The sequence below is a fragment of the Megalops cyprinoides genome, chromosome 24, assembly GCF_013368585.1.
Source record: "Megalops cyprinoides isolate fMegCyp1 chromosome 24, fMegCyp1.pri, whole genome shotgun sequence".
Lineage (NCBI taxonomy): Eukaryota > Metazoa > Chordata > Actinopteri > Elopiformes > Megalopidae > Megalops > Megalops cyprinoides.
The window spans coordinates 11,931,477-11,949,866 of record NC_050606.1 but is presented as its reverse complement, the minus strand read 5'-3'; the positions used below and the strand labels follow the sequence as shown (position 1 = coordinate 11,949,866).

Below are 18,390 nucleotides of genomic sequence, written 5' to 3'. Positions count from 1 at the left end.
TAGCTGGCTTTTTACCTTACTGTGCTACCTATTCACCCTATTCACCAATCAGAAGAGACATGTCAAGCCATTTCATAGCATTTATTTTACAATGTTTTACTAAGTAAAATTCATTATATAGAAGTTGAAAATATATTAGGATGAACACGGTGTAAATGTATTCTACCACACAAAGTTTATCTCCTGTCAGCTTGGTATGACCATCCTTTTATCAGTGCTAAACCTTGTTTACTCCTTTAATCTTAGTGTCATAATTCTGTTTAATCTTCTAAGTCATGTATCAATGAAGGCGCTCTTGCCTGTTAAGTATTGCCTATGTGAATATTAACTATGGAAGGTTAACTACATATATATAACTACATATAATAACTACATTCTAGGCAACCTAGATAACTCATCTGCCTCTGAGATCCTGAGTGTATGAGTTCTTCAGTCCTCTCAAGTTCTCTCTGGATAAATTTAAATGCGCATCCCCGAGGAGGTCTGATTTATGGCATTAACTTTGAGTAACACATTTATTTACGTATATTTTTATTCTACTCTAACACTGTGTTATGTAATACATTTCAATCACAGTCTGTAAGAAGAGGGAAAAAAGAATATAGTATGAATTCAAAAGTTAAAAGTAAAAAGTTGCTCAGACAAAGCACCCTAGGGTTTAGATTGCACACTGTCTTTCACATAAATGGCCATTTATTTATTCATTTATTTATTACTTTTAATGGCAATTATGCACACTTCTCTTTTTTAACCTTCATCACCAGTGTGATGTCTCTTTGTTTTACATATAAATAATACATAAAAGGAAGGATCATTTCAATTAGGTAGGTCACATTTTCTCCTCAAAAATAATTTTTCACTTTTTCTACACTATACACTATTTCTACACCATTTTGGTATGAACAAACACATCTATGCAAAGCAGATGAATATGTGCTACTTACTGAGGAGTATCCTATGTCTGTGCTCTAAGCAAAGATGTTTTCCTGTCAATATTGTTGACAGGCTGATCTATATGAGTGCCGTACTGTTTCATGTAAACGCACAGGGTAAAATGAGCAGCTGATAGCTTGACAGATACGATGTAAAGTGTTGATAGCTTTGAGCAAAGTGTGATATATGGAGGCTGGAACCCTAAAAAAATAGACGAATAGATAAATAAACAGTGAGATAAGCAAGGACTGAAACACAAAAATAAATCATGAACGAAATAAACAATTTAATATAAATTATTAGGAAATCCTTATAAAGTTATAAGGATTTAAAGTTAAGAATGAGCCATTTTAAGATGACATGAATCTGTCAATCAAACAGCACTGGGTGGTGACTTAATAGGTTTGGCTACGACAGATTGATAGTATAGTCTTTTTTGCTTTGATTTAGCACAGAACTCTAGTGTTCATCTGATCTCAGTGTCATTTAATTTAACCTAAAAGGGGGAACTGCTGCAACACTATATATATTATGCTTACATAAGTAAAGTGAAATAAATGTACTGATGAATTGCTAATGCTGCAGCCTCTAAGATTAAAAAAGACTAATTCCCATTGTTTTAACATTTAACGGCTTTCACCCCTTTGTTACCTTTTTGCTTTCACTCACAAAATGTGACAAGTTGGGTAACAGATTTCACAGCGACTAGCTAGGTTTAACCTGCAAGCTAGCTGGTTATCTTGTGGTAGCTATCTGTAAAAACACCTAATCAAAAAAAAAAACAGTATGTTGGCAAACAACAACTAAATATCATGTCAAATAATTATATCAAAAAGAAATAACTATATTTTAATGGAATGAAATACATGGCTTGAATAAATGTTGCAATATGATTTTATCTGATTACTTTCACTCCTCAAGAGCGTGCTTTCTGTCATACTTGCTTGGCCATATGACAGTGGGTGATAAAGTACCCTGAGAGATTATCTAGGAATAGATGAATGTGTCACATGTGTGACAGAATAGAAAATTAACTGATAATACAACTACATGGTAGCTGGAGGTTTGTCCACCATATTAAAATACTGAAAACTTTACTCTCTTTAATCTTTGTTCTCTTTCTAGATATGGTTCAGGTGCTGTTTGGGATGAGTAGCATTAAACCATTTTACTTCCTAAACCAGGATGATGGTGGTTTGACTTTATACTTTGTCCCTCTATATAGACATATGGAAAGACAAAAACACCGGGACTGTCTGCACCCAATTTTCAACAGTGAACAACTGAAACTGAGAAAAAGCTGTGTTATATTCAGTGAGAAATTTACTGTGCCATGCATTTTTTCATTGTCATTTTCATATTAATATAGTTTAAAGAGAGCTTTATGGAATATTTTATATTATCAACAAAAAATGGCACAAGGTACCTCCTTGTTTAAAGTTAAAACCAAACGACAGATTTTATATCCAAAAGAACATTATAAGTATTCACATAAATCCTGGGAGAAGTAATACACCTATGAGCACTATCAGCTTAACAAGCACTGTGAAGGTGTGGAAAGATCCACCCCAGGCTTTTTTTTTTCCATAGGGCCAAAAATAACTTCCAGTAATGCTCGGGAACAGGATATGACATCACATGCGCGGCATGCCTTCAAATATTCCATGATGCTTAAACTGAGCAAGAACTTACAAATGATGAAAACTGTGGATTATTTTTACTAATTGAAATTTATGATTAAAATGTATTAATTTTATTAAATTATTTTATTAAATTAATTAATTTATTAAACATTCCACCCCCTTCCCCCAAACACACATACACAAAATAAGACTTTCAAATTACATACAATATGCTAAGTATAAAGCCTATCCAGATGAAACGGCAAGTAATTCAGTGTTGGCCATTTTTTGACTCTTTCTTGTATCTCATTAGTCCTCTTGCCCTCTGTTGTGGGCAAATTAATGTTGTTAGTGCTGTCCAGAACTTAGTACTGGTAGGCCATAAGGTAAGACAGTTTCAGGCAGCTGCTGGAAGAGGTCGACATCTGAACAACCTCCAAGTAACAAGAAGTCAGCCAGAAAGACCAAGCAAGTGGCAGACATGAAACCCCTGAAATTTGGGTGTCTTCCTCATGGGATCTTGGCTAGAATTTAATTTCTCGTAAGAATTGTACTTCATTGTTTTGTGTAGGGGCCCAGTGAAGGCAAACTTCCAAGGATTTTATCTCTTGGCATTGATGTTTAAAAAAAGCATTATCTTGCTTATACTCATTACCGGTGGCCTGCAGACAGTGATAACCATCCCATTTGATCTTCTATCAGATCATTCCCAAACCAGCACACAGGTGGCGTGTGAAAATGATTTCAATCTTCTGTTTTGTAAAGTAATGTTGCTTAACACAGGCAATTTTACATTGCTATTGTGTCTGAATAGGGGTTAGTGAGTCACCTGGTGTTCTGGTAAAAACTGGTCTTTGATCTGATCCCGGGACCTCAGCCCTAATCAGTATGTAATACAGACTGCCTGGTATAGTTATGGCTGAAAGCCTTTTGGACACATCCTGATAACTTGCCTTTACGCGTTCCTGGATGGATGGGTACAGAAGACTGGTGCTAGTGCAATACAAACAGTACTTGATAAAAGCCATCGATTATATTCAGGGTTATTGAACAACCTCCAAAACACTTCCTCCAAATCAGAGAATATTTGTGTGCTCTTAATGATACCATTTCTAAACCAGGCAAAAAGGAATACCAATCCATTGTTGTCAACATAATTAATACTAATATCAATTATGACTAATATAACAATAATATAACAATCTTATTTCTTAACCAGGCATAATTATCATAATTGAGTTATTAAAGTATGTTGATGTCCTTATACACACTATGCTTTATAGGAAACTATGTGTACTGAAATGATTTAAGCATACTCAAATAAAGTAACAGTCTATCATCTTTAAACAAACACAAAAATGAATCAGTATCTAACACAATCACAGATATCTAAAACTGAAGTTATTGTTGATTAACCGTTTAGTAGAAGATCTACCTTACCGGAGGCTACCACAGAATGGTATGGTAATTCAAGGTGAGAAAACATTTCTACTTTTGTTCAAAATATGGCATAGCAATGGACGTTACATCTGGGGTGCAAGTATTGTATTTGGTTAGATTTGTTAATGTGTACAAACATTGACATTGCTGTGTAACTTTGTACTTTGCAGCTGCATTAGTAGATCCAAAAGTTGTTAAAGAAGAAATAAACAGATCTCCAAAATATAACATTTCTGAACGCTCTGCCATTGTTGAGTAATGTATTTGGGCCAACTGGTGAGCTGATCTTGATTTCATTCAAGGGCGTAGGTCCCTACCAATATTTTGGGAGGACAGAATTGTCCCTACTAATATTTGAGCGAACCCGGGCGCATTATCTTTGGAGTGAAGTCATATTAGATAATTCCGATGTACCCTCGGTTGTTGTGTCCCTACCAATGTTGAGACCAAAATTTCGCCCTTGATTTCATTGGTTATAAAATGTTTTTCCTTTATTGAGTATTTGAGCAGAGAGGCACAGTCTAAGTTTAACTGTGCATTAACAGTTAATTTTGAGCAATGTGAGTAAAGACAATTTCAAGGATTGGTTCCAGTAGCTATCTATAACCTGTCTCAAAAATGATTCAAGATGAGTCACTGTTTGTGCTGAGCAGGTTTTGCTGACCTAATTCTTCACGTTTATTAAAGTTATGATATACCAGATGCCGTAAAAACAGCATGCTTTCTACTTTTACTGTAATGCCTTTAGCTTTTTGCATATCTTGCAATTGAATACTTTTTAGACAGTTTACCTCTCAGGAATAAGATGGCATTTTACAGGAAATAAATAGATATAAACAATGTGTATACAGATAGTGCCTTGTTCTTTTTAATTTTCTCCTTCATATTCATCACACTTTCATGAGCTGAGCAGTAGTATGCCATTTGTCAGGTGTATGTGAAAGCTGAGGATTGTAGTGATTTTTTAATTTTCTGTACTAATCCACCAGAGTTCAGATTTAAAACATTACAAAGCATAAACCTGTGAAATTTTAAAGAGAACATTCTATTCTCCTTCATACTAGGCTTTTGTCAAATGAGACTACAATTTCTCTGACATTTCAAACGAATGTGTTAATGTCTAATGAATACTCTAACACCCGAGACAAGTAGCTCACAGGGGACAATTTAAGCTTCACTGGTTTAAAAATCATTAAAAGTGGATTCTTCATCAAAGCCTTAATATCCTAGAAAACAATAATATATAAGAGACCCATGGGTATGGAAGTGATTTTCCTCAGGCCTTCATCCCAGCTCAAAAAACAGGAAGAGAGAGCCCTGCGTCACGCGTGAAGTGTCAGAGCAGGTGTTTTACGTCTTGACCTGTTAGAACATTTGTCCCTAAAGCCAAGTGACCTGAATGAGGTGGACTCACAGTTTCCACTCCACGGAGCAACATAACAGCCCTATATTTGTAACATGAACACACTTGATAAAATTTCACTGCGTGAAGAAACGTTCCACAACAGAATCCCGAGAGGGATGCATATGGTCACTGTTCACACCGAACCGTGTCCCTCTCTGTCAGGCCGGTATCATAATTTCACATTCATTAATCTGTGGCTGAGTGCGGTACCGCTCAAATCACTGCATGGTGGTTTATGTGCCTTTTAACTTTACCTGAGGGTTCATGTGATACGCCGTGAGACGATGAGCAGAACTTAATCATAACCAACTGATACGTAGCCTACTGTCAACAGAGATTTTGTTACACTGAACTTTCAAGGTCCAATTTAGTGTGCTACTTGCTCGATTCATGTGCATTGGGTGGGATAATACGGATTACCAGCTACAGTACAAAAATAAATAAATAAATCCCCGCCCCCCCCAAATAAATAAATAAATAAATAAAACCTAGCGCAGCACTTTTGATTGGAAAATTCCCCTTTTAACAAAGTTCTGTTGCACAGTTATGTCCCTTTCAAAAGGATGACATTTGCCATCTTTGTCACCTCACTCCTCTGAGCTGTATCCCAAAAATAACTTCAGCTGTCCTGCCCCGTCTCGGGGTATGGCCATTTGTAGAAGCGGACGCGGATCAGCTGTTTGATAGGGCAGCAGCGCTGTACCTCTTTATCCAACATCACCGCTATTTTCTTGATTATTTACAACAGAAAGGAATGGAATTTCAAGTGCGGCATTCCAATATCACCTGCAGACAACTGCCTTTCTTACACTCCTCTAAAACGAATCCTAATTTACTGTACAATGATACGTATATATTTGACTTTACATTGTTTTACAATAAATCATATGGAATTATAGCGGCAATTATAGCGGCAATCACCAGCGTAGAATAAACCGCATTAGAGCAAATTAAGAATTTGATCTGTCAGTTAAAAAGGAATTGTTTTCGCTGAAGTTAGTTTAACAGCGAACATTTGCGTAGCCTAGTCATCCGTTCCGTCGTATTTAAATTATATACATCATGCATATCATGTTGGTTCAGCTTTCAAGTCAGTGATATCTGAAAGGTAAACTACCATCATGTAAGAACGCGTCTCACCTCTCTCACTTTAGTCCTTTCACAGGTAAAACAGATGTTTTATCATCACGAGAAAACCTGGCTTGGCAGTTCCGCAGTCATAAAGACATATCCAAGCGATTCCTTACTTCGCGCAAATCCTCAGCGACTGGCGTTAGACGCAGGTAAAAATTTCCCGAGGAAATCGTACGGCCAGGATAGCGCGATATCCCCCAGTCCCCCTGCAGCGGCTTGACTACGCTATTTTCCCTTTTCTTCTTTGGTACCGCATGATGCCAAATAGCTGACGTTCTTCTTTTCGGCGCAGCCTCCTTTCCAAAATAGCCGTGTCATTTGCAACGGCGATAGCCTGTCTGTTGGGAGCGTGTGGCTGACAGGGGACCTGCACATAACTTTTAACAAAGTGCGGGCTATCAGTTACGCATAATGTTTGACTAGATTGCGTTTAGATTACTAGATCAGTCATTTCCAAACGCACTTATATTATTTATACGCGTTACATGTAAATTGAGTGTCTGTATTACTTACATTATTGTCACGCCTTGCAAATGAATATAAATAAGACCGTTGTGCAAAATATGGGCTACGGAATAGATTTTCAAATAAAATCAAACTTAGAATAGTCTTGTCACTACTGCCTATACAGATAGATTATAGTTTTATATTTCTGTTATTCTCTTTAGAATTAGAATTCTTTGATTGCCAGGTTTACCCTGAGGCCTGCCTTTCCTCCTGCAGACTGTGCTGGAGGGAGCAGCCAACTAATTAGGTTGAATGCACTCTTTTCCACTTCTAAATCTCATCAGAACGGACTTGGCAGAGGCTGTTCAACATTACTCAGCACTGCATCCTCCACAGACGCAGGTGTGTAAATCACTGCTGGTCCTAATGTGACTCTGAGGAGATGTAGACAGAGCTCAGTTTCCACAAGAAGATTCAAAACAACAGAAGGATACTGCCCTATATGGTTCTGTATTTTCAAGCATTCGAAATTTACTGAAAATATACCTTCTTGAAATATGTCAACATGTTTACATATATTTTGAAATTTATCTGGTAATGTATTGCCATATAAATTATATATTGAGAGAAATGTGCATATATTCAAATACATGTCACACACACATACACGCAAACACACACACACACACACACACATTGTATGAATACATATGCCGTACATTTAGTTTGGTTAGCATACACTTCAACACATTCCATGCAGTGTTTAGGGGAAAGCAAGAAAAATTCCCCTTGGCAACCGTATAGACTAATTATTTAGAATACGTGTTTATTTTGCCTTTACTATTTGGTTCTTAGAGCATTAAATGTATAGACAAACATATACACCCTATATAAGAACAAGAATTACCTTCTACTGTGCTGTTCAAATACTGTTTATAATAATGTATCTATTATGCACATTTTACATGCTGTAACTTATATACTATGCACAAAGGACCTCCACCAACACTGACCCGTCAGCCTACTCACTATTACCTAGGTCCTTTTATATTTGCGGAAGTTATTTAATTTAGAAATAGACCACAGGTTAACAGAATAAAATCCCTTTTTCTGCAAACAAAATATTAACATTAACAAAACTGCATGACACTCATACAGACATATCGAACCCACAGAGAATAGTACATATAGAATACAGTAGCAGATACTACATCCAATACTTCCTTGAATAGCTTGAAATCCAATGTACTGTACAGAATTGCCTTCACATCAGAACTCCTTGAGATATACTGATGACACATACATATTTAAAATGGTAGAGGGTTCCAGACACAAATGATGACTTAGATATGGAATTGAAGAGTAGTACTTATGAAGGGAGGTGTTGGAAATCTAAGACTGCACAATATTTTTATGATTAAGAGTATCCCCTGTTAGTGTGGACCCTTGAGAATTTTCCGTTTATGTCCCTATTAGCGTTGTCGTAGCTTCACGTTCCCTTCTAACGATGCATCTGTTCCTAATCGTAATGGTGATTGCTCTGAAAAGTCGAATGCCTCTCCGGCAGCAACAGCTGAAGTGAGATCACACCAGAGCCATGAAGTGTGGCTTACAGTCTCAGGAGTGATACTTTCCACAGATTACCAGCATTGTAACTGCGAATGGGTGTGTTCACATTTTCCAGCTCGATTCCTCCGCTGTCAGATTGCTGCAGTGAATCATTCTTCCTAGAAAGCTGACTCTTAACCTCACTTAGCGCACAAATTAAAAATAAAATGAACAATGACAAATTAAACATTAAAGTAGTCCAAAACACACCATACCTCATCTAGTACAGTCTTTAGTGAGAGATCAGCAGTGAAAGTTCAAAGAGCTTAGAGAAAGGTGTTGGCCATTTCCTTATTTGCTGATTCACCTGTAGGCAGAGGTGGACACCCTGGCTTCAGAAAGTAAAAGTCCTACCATGTATTTGTTCCACCCATGCACTACACCAGCTGAATTTAATTAGCACAATTCTTCAGCCAGGTAGAGGAGATAATTAGTGAAATCACTTTGTTTAGTGAATGGCTAGAACAAATACATGGTAGGACTTTTACTTTGTGAAGCTGGGGTCTCCACCTCTGCCAGTAGGGCTCACTGATTTTTAATATTATCTGGTTTAGACAACAGCCATTGTTTGCATCTCTGAATGCATCTTAAAGCCAGGATTATCTCACTAGGGGTTGAAAATAAGTTAAAAAATGCTTCAGTTTTATCTGAAAGGAATACACATACCCATAGACCAGTGAGTATTTACTGTTACATGGATTTCTCCAATTTATCCCGCCTGCAGCTACAGTTTAAGATGGGGTATATTCATTCTGGTGCTTTTTCTGGTTCAGTGCCTGGCCCGCATCCCATTTTCAGCTCATAACAACATTTCTGACCCAAGATAAATGTACATTCACACACTTGTGTTATTGCCATTGGTTACACTGCTTTGGTCAGACACTCCCTGGCTTCCTGCTGTAAACTCAATGCTGTACCTGCTATCCCACAAACGCATCCCCAGAGGCCCCTCAAAGGCCAGGATGTCGAATGATCGTCTGAACTTCAAACGTTGTCAGTCCGACAACACAAACTGCTGGTCCCTTGGGTAGTCAATCTTTGAATTGAGGGCAGGGAATGGGAGTAAACTGGGCATGATTCAAGGATCTGGGACCAGCCAAACTATCTGTCTGCTGGTCCTGCTCTCCCTACGTGCAGCCTTCTCCATGACAACGGTAGAGGCCGGTGAGCTGACCTGCCGCTTGTTTGTGGAAACTTCAGTGGCAATCACGTCCCACCTGACCGCAGGGAACGAAATGGTCTCTTCCACCGTCTGTCTTTTCCTGGCTGCGTTTGACGGACAGCGGCAGGCCGCGGGAGCTCTTATTATAAGACTCCTGAAACCCTATCAGCCGGGTAATCCTGGAGCTATGTGGCCCGCGGTGGACAGAGGGGGGTAACTGTACTTCCCCGCGCCATCAGCCCTCTATTCTGATTTTCTCATGTCAGGCTGGGTGGAAAAATCAATTGTGTCCGCTGCCCACCCGCCATGCCAAGGGATGCAGTGAAGGCTTCGCTTTTGTCTGTTGGGATTACCAAAGGCAGGGCTGTAGGACGGTGGTGGGGGGGGGGGGGCAGGGGCAGGGGCAGGGTCATGGGAGATTGGTGGTGATGAAAGCAGGCCTGGAGATGATGTGCAGGTGGCCTTGTGTATGTGAGATGGAAACATAACTGTGAACTGGAATTACATAATTAATCACTGCCATTAACTGGGGCTACCTGTGAAATCAATGATATCTAGCATCTAGCTAGTTGTAGTACAAATTATCCATCAGAATTTTAATAGCTATCTGGCCAGTTTACTAGTGCATATAACTATTGCTGAAAAATGTTGATTTGACTGAATTAATGATATGGCTAAAAGCTCATCAGCGTGCATCTGTATTTGTTTCTTTTCACTGACTCATAAAATAATTGTGTAAATACAGGATTCTAAGCAATTTAGCATACTTAAAGCATGCTAAGCACTCTGCAATACTTAAAGCATTCTAAGTGAGCAGATACTGATTTGCATTTAGTATTATGTTTTACAGGGAAATGCAGGGAATGCAGACAAGAGCTGGGATCAATTCTCTCTCGGTCGTGTCCATCATTAGCACCACTGATGAGTGCCCGCCTGTGGCTATGTCATAACAGACCGCTGCAGAAGGCGGCAGCATTCCCACCACCCTGACTCTGCTTTCTCTCCTTTGAAACTGAAAAAGAAAAACACTGTTTTACTGCTTCTGCATTGCCTGTGTTGTGCTTGGGGGGGTGGCGTGAGACTAGCCTCTCCACTACGGCAGCCACACAGTGACTACGCCCGCTCAAATGCCAGGCAGGAGGGCGGGAGGCGATGACTGACAATATCAAAAGCTAATGGCGCGTTCATGACTCAATGCCAACGCACGCCTGTGGGACCACAGGCTGCAAAGGGATCAGGGTGTGGCGAGCGGGCGTCGAGTGGATTGTGTGCCGTGTCGTCATTCAGAGAGCACTAGAGGTATTCGGGCTACAGCGTGACACAGAGGGCCTTTATAAATCTTGTCAGATGCTCAATCAGACAGGAGACAGACCCCAATGTACGGTCAAGGTTGCTGGTCAGAATTTCTGAGCAGAGCACTGCAGGGTTCTGAGAGCATATTCTGGCTACCCTGTCTGACCCATCCAGCCCAGGAAATCAAGCAGCTGCATTTTTTGAGCCTGCAGCCTGACGTCATGCTCGAGTTCTGTGTGCCGAATCTATTTCTGCTGTCTGTTATGCTGTATTTTCACAACTACTGTGCTGCCTGAAGACTCCTCGCACAACTTCAGAGAGAGGCCTCTTTTCTGCATTTTATGATTAAGTGAAACTGAAAGACAGTTGCAGTAAGTTTTCCATTCCGTTGTTATAGGCAAATGTGTCTTCACAGTGAATGTTACATCACCCATATCAAATGAACTAATCCTAACCCTAGAATTTGAGAACATTAAAATTTTAAATTTGAGTTTAAGGATTACATAAAATGTTATGACAGAAGCAAAAAAAAAAAAAAATAAATTCTTACCCATACCTCTTGTAGAGCTGGGACAAGCATCTGTATTCTCACTGGTCTCTGAGCCACAGGTGACACCAGCTCATCCTACAACATTCAGCGGAGCTCAAGTCTGGCAATTTCAAAGGAAGAATGTTACCTACTGAGGCTTGGCGAATCCTTACCTTTGATCCCCTGTTTGGCATTCTGGAACAAAGTTCCACACCTCAGGACAGCCAAGGCCTCACCGGCGAAGCTGTACATACTGCGCTCTTTGCGATTTCCTTCATCCAGCCCAAGCCAGCCAGCAGGCCATGTTAAATGCCTTTCTCTCTCTTCTGTTGAAATGATACAAGCATGTGACTGCAATGCTTACTTTACCTGTTGTAACATGTTCCATGCAAAATCATTTGATGGTGTGTCTATTACTACCTCCCCACGACATTTTAACGTTTTACATTTTTCAGTGTCGCACTGGGCTTCCTATTATGAAAGTGTCTGCAGCAGGCAGTCAAGACCATGTGCCAGGCTTCACAGACCAAGCTTAGCATCAGCAGTGTGCTCAGAGTGGAAATAAATTTAGACAGATTGCCCCAGCCCCAGCCACACTCCATATGGTTGAAATCATTTCAGCACTGCTGTCAAGTCTACACCAGCTTGTCTCTTCATCAATGACGAAGCTGAAAATATACCGTCTCCTAAACGTCTAGCTTGTGCTCTGCCTTTATTCTTTCTGCCAATTCTGCCTGAAAACCAGTCTGTCACAATGGATTGTCAATTATCCAGAGAGGAGTTAGTCAGCATTGTTACGTACCCTGCAGAGCAAGCTATCGCCTTGATGACTTTGTGCAGCGTGCCCGGGTGCTTGTGTATCTATACTCTCAGCAACTGCAATTATAAAAGCATGCCGGTCAGCAGGTGCTGTTGAAGCGTGCCGGCATCCTTGTGCTACGCGTGACACCTAGGGCGACCGAGGGTGCCTCTCTCCCTTTGAATTTAGATTAGAGCGGGTATTATTGTTGGTGCAAAGACTCAGTAAAAATAGCTCCGAATTCCTTTAAGCCAGGCTTTGTGGGGATGCGCGGCTGAATGTGTATGTATGTGGAAAGAGAGAGCAGAGGGCTAATCGCTGCAGCTGAACACTTGCCTTCCCGTGTTAGACGGGAAGACTTAATTAGTGCAAATTGTCATGTCACAGAGGCGGCATGCTACCCTACCAGCAGACTCGCTATGAAGTGTCTGTTTATTTTAACATTTTTTAAAAAATATATTCAAATTGCCATGGATGCAGCTCCAAATATGTTTCCACATCCCCGGAAGAAAAAACGCCAGGTCACTTCTCCCAAAGAAAACGACATTTTAATAACATTAGTAAAATTTTGATTAGAGTTGTTCGGAACAGAAGGATTCATAAAAAGTGTTACCACAAAGTAAATAAAAATTGATACTTAAAATATACAGTACAAAGTATAAAGTAGTCTATTGATAAAACACGGTAATAGTGAGGTAGCTAAAAAAAAGAACCAAAATTTAACTGTCAAACCTACTGGAGTATGAGCTAAGTAATGAAATTTCAGGCACACCAAGGCTGGAAGCAAACATCAGGGATCAGTTCACCTGAAACTGAAGTATGAACAAGGTCAATTAATTTAGTAAACTGATTGCACGCTATTTACTTTGTGCTGGGTGCAATCACATGATTAAAACAGTACCAACAACCAGACTGTAACTGTGGTTCACTGTACCTTGTTTTGGGTGAGGGTCACTGTTTCACTGTCACAGAGCTGTTGGTGTGGAGGACAGCTCCATCCCTCTGGGACCACTTTTGCCACCCCCACAAAGACTTTTGACCTGGATTTGCAAAACAGAGTCTCCCCATGTCTATGTATGGCCACCGACTGGCACAGCGTAACAGGGGAGGAATTTCCCTGTGGAAGACACTCCAAATCCAGTCTGTTGGTTCACTGTTGAGATAAGGGGTCTAACTCTCCAGTACGCTCAGGCTGACAGGATACTTAAAGGCTTTTATATGCATCAATTCAATGTCACAAATTATACAAATGAACAGCCACTCTTGAAATACCACAGGGTAAAAAGGGGTATGTAAACTGTTGTCACAACACACTTGAGTAGAAGTTCACTGGCATTGTGATACCCCTAAAACAAGTGCTTGACAATTAATTTGAACCACCCTGAACAATTAGTTCAATCATGATCAATCAAAATGGTTCTTAGTCACCTGAATATACCCCTATCAAAGGCATGTTTCTTTAAAATACATTGGATTGAGTTAGCTTCATCAATTTGCATTTGAGATTTAAAACAAATTATACAATACCTTAAGATATATACCAATGATGCTGGTCCTCCACACACACACACACACACACACACAGACACAGAGAGAGAGAGAGAGAGAGAGAGAGAGAGAGAGAGAGAGAGAGAGAGAGAGAGAGAGAGAGAGAGAGAGAGAGAGAGAGAGAGAGAGAGAGAGAGAGAGAGAGAGAGAGAGAGGGAGAGGGAGAGGGAGAGGGAGAGGGAGAGAGAGAGAGATATCATGCTATCAGGGGCATGGAAGGAATGTGGAGGGAATGAACTGTGGATAGAAAACATTATCCTCTCCAAGTAACATCCTATGTCCCATGTCCCCATATCATTTAATATATGAATGGATCAAGATGCTCAACACAAGTCATTCCCTCAATATATAGTATATTATATATACACATATTAAACCTCAAAATAAGCCAAACGAAAATTACTATAGTTTTAAGACCAACTTTGTCTCATACCCAAGAATGCATTTTCCATTTGAAAAGATGGAGAAAGGTGGAGGGTGCACAGACAACAGAACAGAACTTTCAAGTAATACTTTTTTATTTCGTTATTTTTGTCAGTAATGTGCTAAATCGTCTTGAACATCTTTAACCAAGTTTCTTAATATCCAATGCATCTCTGCAATACAACAAAATTAAAAAAACAAAGCAACACAAAAAAAAAATCAGCACTTGAAATCAACTTGTGGACCACCACACTGGCTTCATACATTGGACAGGTGAGACTGATACAGCACCGTAACAAAAATAAATCACCACAACTGAATTAAAGCTCATTTAAAAGAATAAAATGGGCACAGTTTCTAATGATGCGCAAGGCTACATGCAGATGTGGGGACTGCCATCTAATGAGTTCAATATCTTAATCAGTATCTCACTAAAAATAAAGGTTTAGTAAGACGATTTTAAGACGTTATCCTTGCTTTTTTCAGATCTTTTTTTATTTAAATTTTAAGTTTTTTTTAGAACACCTACAAATTTTATCTTCACCACGTCACAATCTTATACACATTATAGTGGTTTAGAATGGTGGTACTGTTCAAATATGAAACCTCAATTAACCATGTGGATGTATTCTAAATGTATCCCTATCAATTTAGTATTTTCCAAAAATGACCATTAACACTCAGTATTCATTCATATATATTTTTGGATAACGCAGGTGGAAATTTATTATCAACAAATACAATTTACCAAAATGGGAACACTTCAATTGGCAATAAGCAACTGTACTGTAAATTAATGACTGCCATTAAGCAGAAACCTTGCACATCATCAGAATTTGACTTTTATTCTAATACACATTACTACAATATATTCAGTGTTCCAAAGCCATTAACTTCACTAACACAGTACACATAGCTGAATTACTCCAGTATGCTTTCCCACATCACCAATACTGACAATAGGCCACAGTACTGTGCTGTCCTGATCTCAACAGGAAACCTATATTAAACATACATTAATAAAAGCAAAAAAGTATCAAAAAAATATCAAAAATTATTCTAAGACTGTCACTGTCCAATGTCCATGTCTAGAAAACAAAGTGTGTGAACTGTAATGAAATGAAACACTAATGAATTTCTGCAAATTAGGGACAATTAGCCGACCATTTCATCTGTACAAGTTACACAGTTAACAGAGGTGAACATGATTCAAAATAAACATGAGGAATTTAATAATCTATGTCTGCTTGTGGTAACATGCAGTGCTTTCTTCCAACAATGTTCTTCCAATACATCTCAGGGGGAGAAGGAAGCATTATGGTAAATGTATACAGAATGTTAACTGACTGAATATATAATATGTAATTATGTAACTGCAAAAGGTTAACTGACTATAAACAAAACAAACTGATTCTAAAGACAAGAAAACTTCTTTAGATTAGATAATTTTGTACTTTGAGTACAAACGACAATTGAACCCTGCGGCCATGGTCTCCTTGAAAACAACAGTGCCTCACTCAACATTCCCTATGGCCCAAAGACACTTTATTAAAAAAAACTGCATTTCAGGCTCTTACACTTACTAACATCTAAACTGTGGGGTTTGGCACCTCAATGCACTTAAGCACAACCGTACAGGTGAAAATGTTTACATGACAACTGGTGGATGACAACTTAAGACCAAACTGTCTACAGCCATGTAACAATTACATTGTAAAGTCATACAGTACTTACAACACGCTCGATGATTTGAAGTAACGAAAACCACAATGTAACCATTGCTTTGCAAACTTGAAACGTGGCACAAAAAAAAAAAAGAAAAATTACATTTAATATCTTTTCTCATCATTTTCAAACGAATTTTCTAAGACATTCTACTCAAGGTGTAAGACACCATGAAACAGTCCCAAACAGCAGAATCCCAATTTCCTGTGTGCGACACAGTGGTCCACAGTTGGTGGAATGCGAATGACAAAAAATTGCTCACAGGTTCATCTGTTTACTCTGCCCTCTACTGGTCACAGTGTGAAAGTTCTTTACCATTTCACATAAAAAACACAATGCATTTCTTTAGACTTAGTTTGTAATTGATTTCCCTTTCTTGTAATGAAGCATAGTATGTGCAAAGGCTTTTTGACCAACATATTCCTGCAGCAAGAAGCTGGGTAAGAATAAACTAAACTAAAGCACCCAACGCCATAAAAATCTCTAAATAATCATGTCATTGTTTAATCCAACACTGGACAAAAATTACGTACAAACTAGTCAAGATTCTGTTACCATTTCTTTTGTAAATATTATTGCATAAATACATTCCATGCCAGTTTTATATTTGCCATTAAATGTTGATTATCCTGATAAAATTACTATCTGTTAAAGGGTTGCCAGGTCAGGGCTCTACAAAACATTATCCTCAAAGCTTGGTCTTATGTGGAGAGCTGGGTTACTGAGGTCGCAATACTTTTACTCAAGACTATTGAGAACAAAAGCACTGCTTCTGTCTAAGAGCACAAGTAATTTATAAATGGGAAAATTTACTATCATTCCTTTGACTTCATGTGCTCAACCACGAGTCATGCATTTCTGTAAAGGCATATTCCAACGGTCTCACCATTTTCCCATCAAACCTTAAGTCTTCCATGTGACTAAGCAGGTTGCCGACCATCACACTTCTCTTACATGCAACAGAACCATCACAACAGCTGCTCCTTGCACTGACATCCACTTATTTTCACATTTATTTATACATATGGTACCCCTGCGACTGACCACACCCAAATACTCATAACTGCAAGGAGGGGCCATAAACAGCAAACCACATTTTCACTGGAAACCTGCACTGGCCAATATCTTGCTCATGGTGAAAACATGGCAAACAGTTACATCCGTTGCACATTTCAATACAAACACAACAGCATAAACTTACATGCCTCCAAGTACAACTGAATGAAAAGCCCCAGCCTTAATTCATTGCCCATTAGTATGACAGCAGTACAAAATACTGGAACAATGAAACCACCTGAATGGGAAAATACTCAGACCTGAGCCATCACACAGTGAACATGACCTTTTTAAAGCAGACCTTGAAGGGCACCATATTGCTTACCATGATACAGTTACATTCAGCATAACTTTGTGATCCAATCTCATGAGTAAACAGCTTTAATAAAGCAAACAGTGAAGAAAAGGTTCTGAGAAGGAAAGCGTTTTTCCTTATACCAGTTTATTCATCCAAAAAAAGAAGTTTAAGAATCCCCAAAAAACAAACATGCACAACAGAAGTCACTTGCCAGACATCCGGTCACACAGAACAGTACTCGTGTTGTTTGTTTGACCACTGACCGCAGCAACCCCAATGCTTGCTGCAATACCACATGCACTTAGATAAGCTGCATTAAACTTATTAAAAAAATAATAACAGAACTAAACATGCTACATACTGTCAATAGTTTTCCCAAACACACACCAAACTGGTGTACTATGTAAAACACAAATTAAAACAGCAACCATTTTATATTAAATAGAAAATATATTAACATAAAGGCAAAAAGTGTAAAGTGTAGTGTCCACGCAGTTATTTAACATTTTGGAAACACTATTAAAAGGCACATATACCATATAAGAAGATGCATTCAAAACCAATGCACTCAAACAAAATCTTGTTTAATCGCAAGTACCAAAAGACATGCTGACACTCACACGCAGATGTAGACGCAGACACAGACACAAACGCAGACGTAGACAGACAGACAGACACAGACAGACACACAGACAAACGCAGACAGACGCACTCCTGATTTATGTGACTCACATACCCAAAACATTCATCTACATAAAAACATTTTAAAAGTCAATGTAAACAAAGTCTAACTTTAAACGCATCCACAAAATCAACGTTATATATGGAACTTAGTAGTGCATTAACCAAACTGTAAAAAACAAATACTACTTTGACACACAAAGAGCCTTCATCACTGTTTGTTTAGATCAAATCATACAACCAAACCTTTATAACCCAGTTTGAACAAAGGCAATTGAAACAGGAAA

At 38.8% G+C, this 18,390-nt stretch overlaps 1 protein-coding gene across 10 annotated transcripts in view; it reads right to left on the bottom strand.

Moving 5' to 3' along the window:
- obscnb (obscurin, cytoskeletal calmodulin and titin-interacting RhoGEF b) overlaps window positions 1-6,753 on the bottom strand; it is a 93,500-nt gene extending 86,747 nt beyond the window's left edge. For all 10 annotated transcript variants that reach the window (XM_036518790.1, XM_036518797.1, XM_036518796.1 and 7 more), the window contains exon 1: window positions 6,541-6,753. The gene's annotated coding sequence lies outside the window, so the exon portion shown is untranslated. The remainder of the gene's footprint in view (window positions 1-6,540) is intronic.
- Between the last annotated feature and the right edge of the window lie 11,637 nt (window positions 6,754-18,390).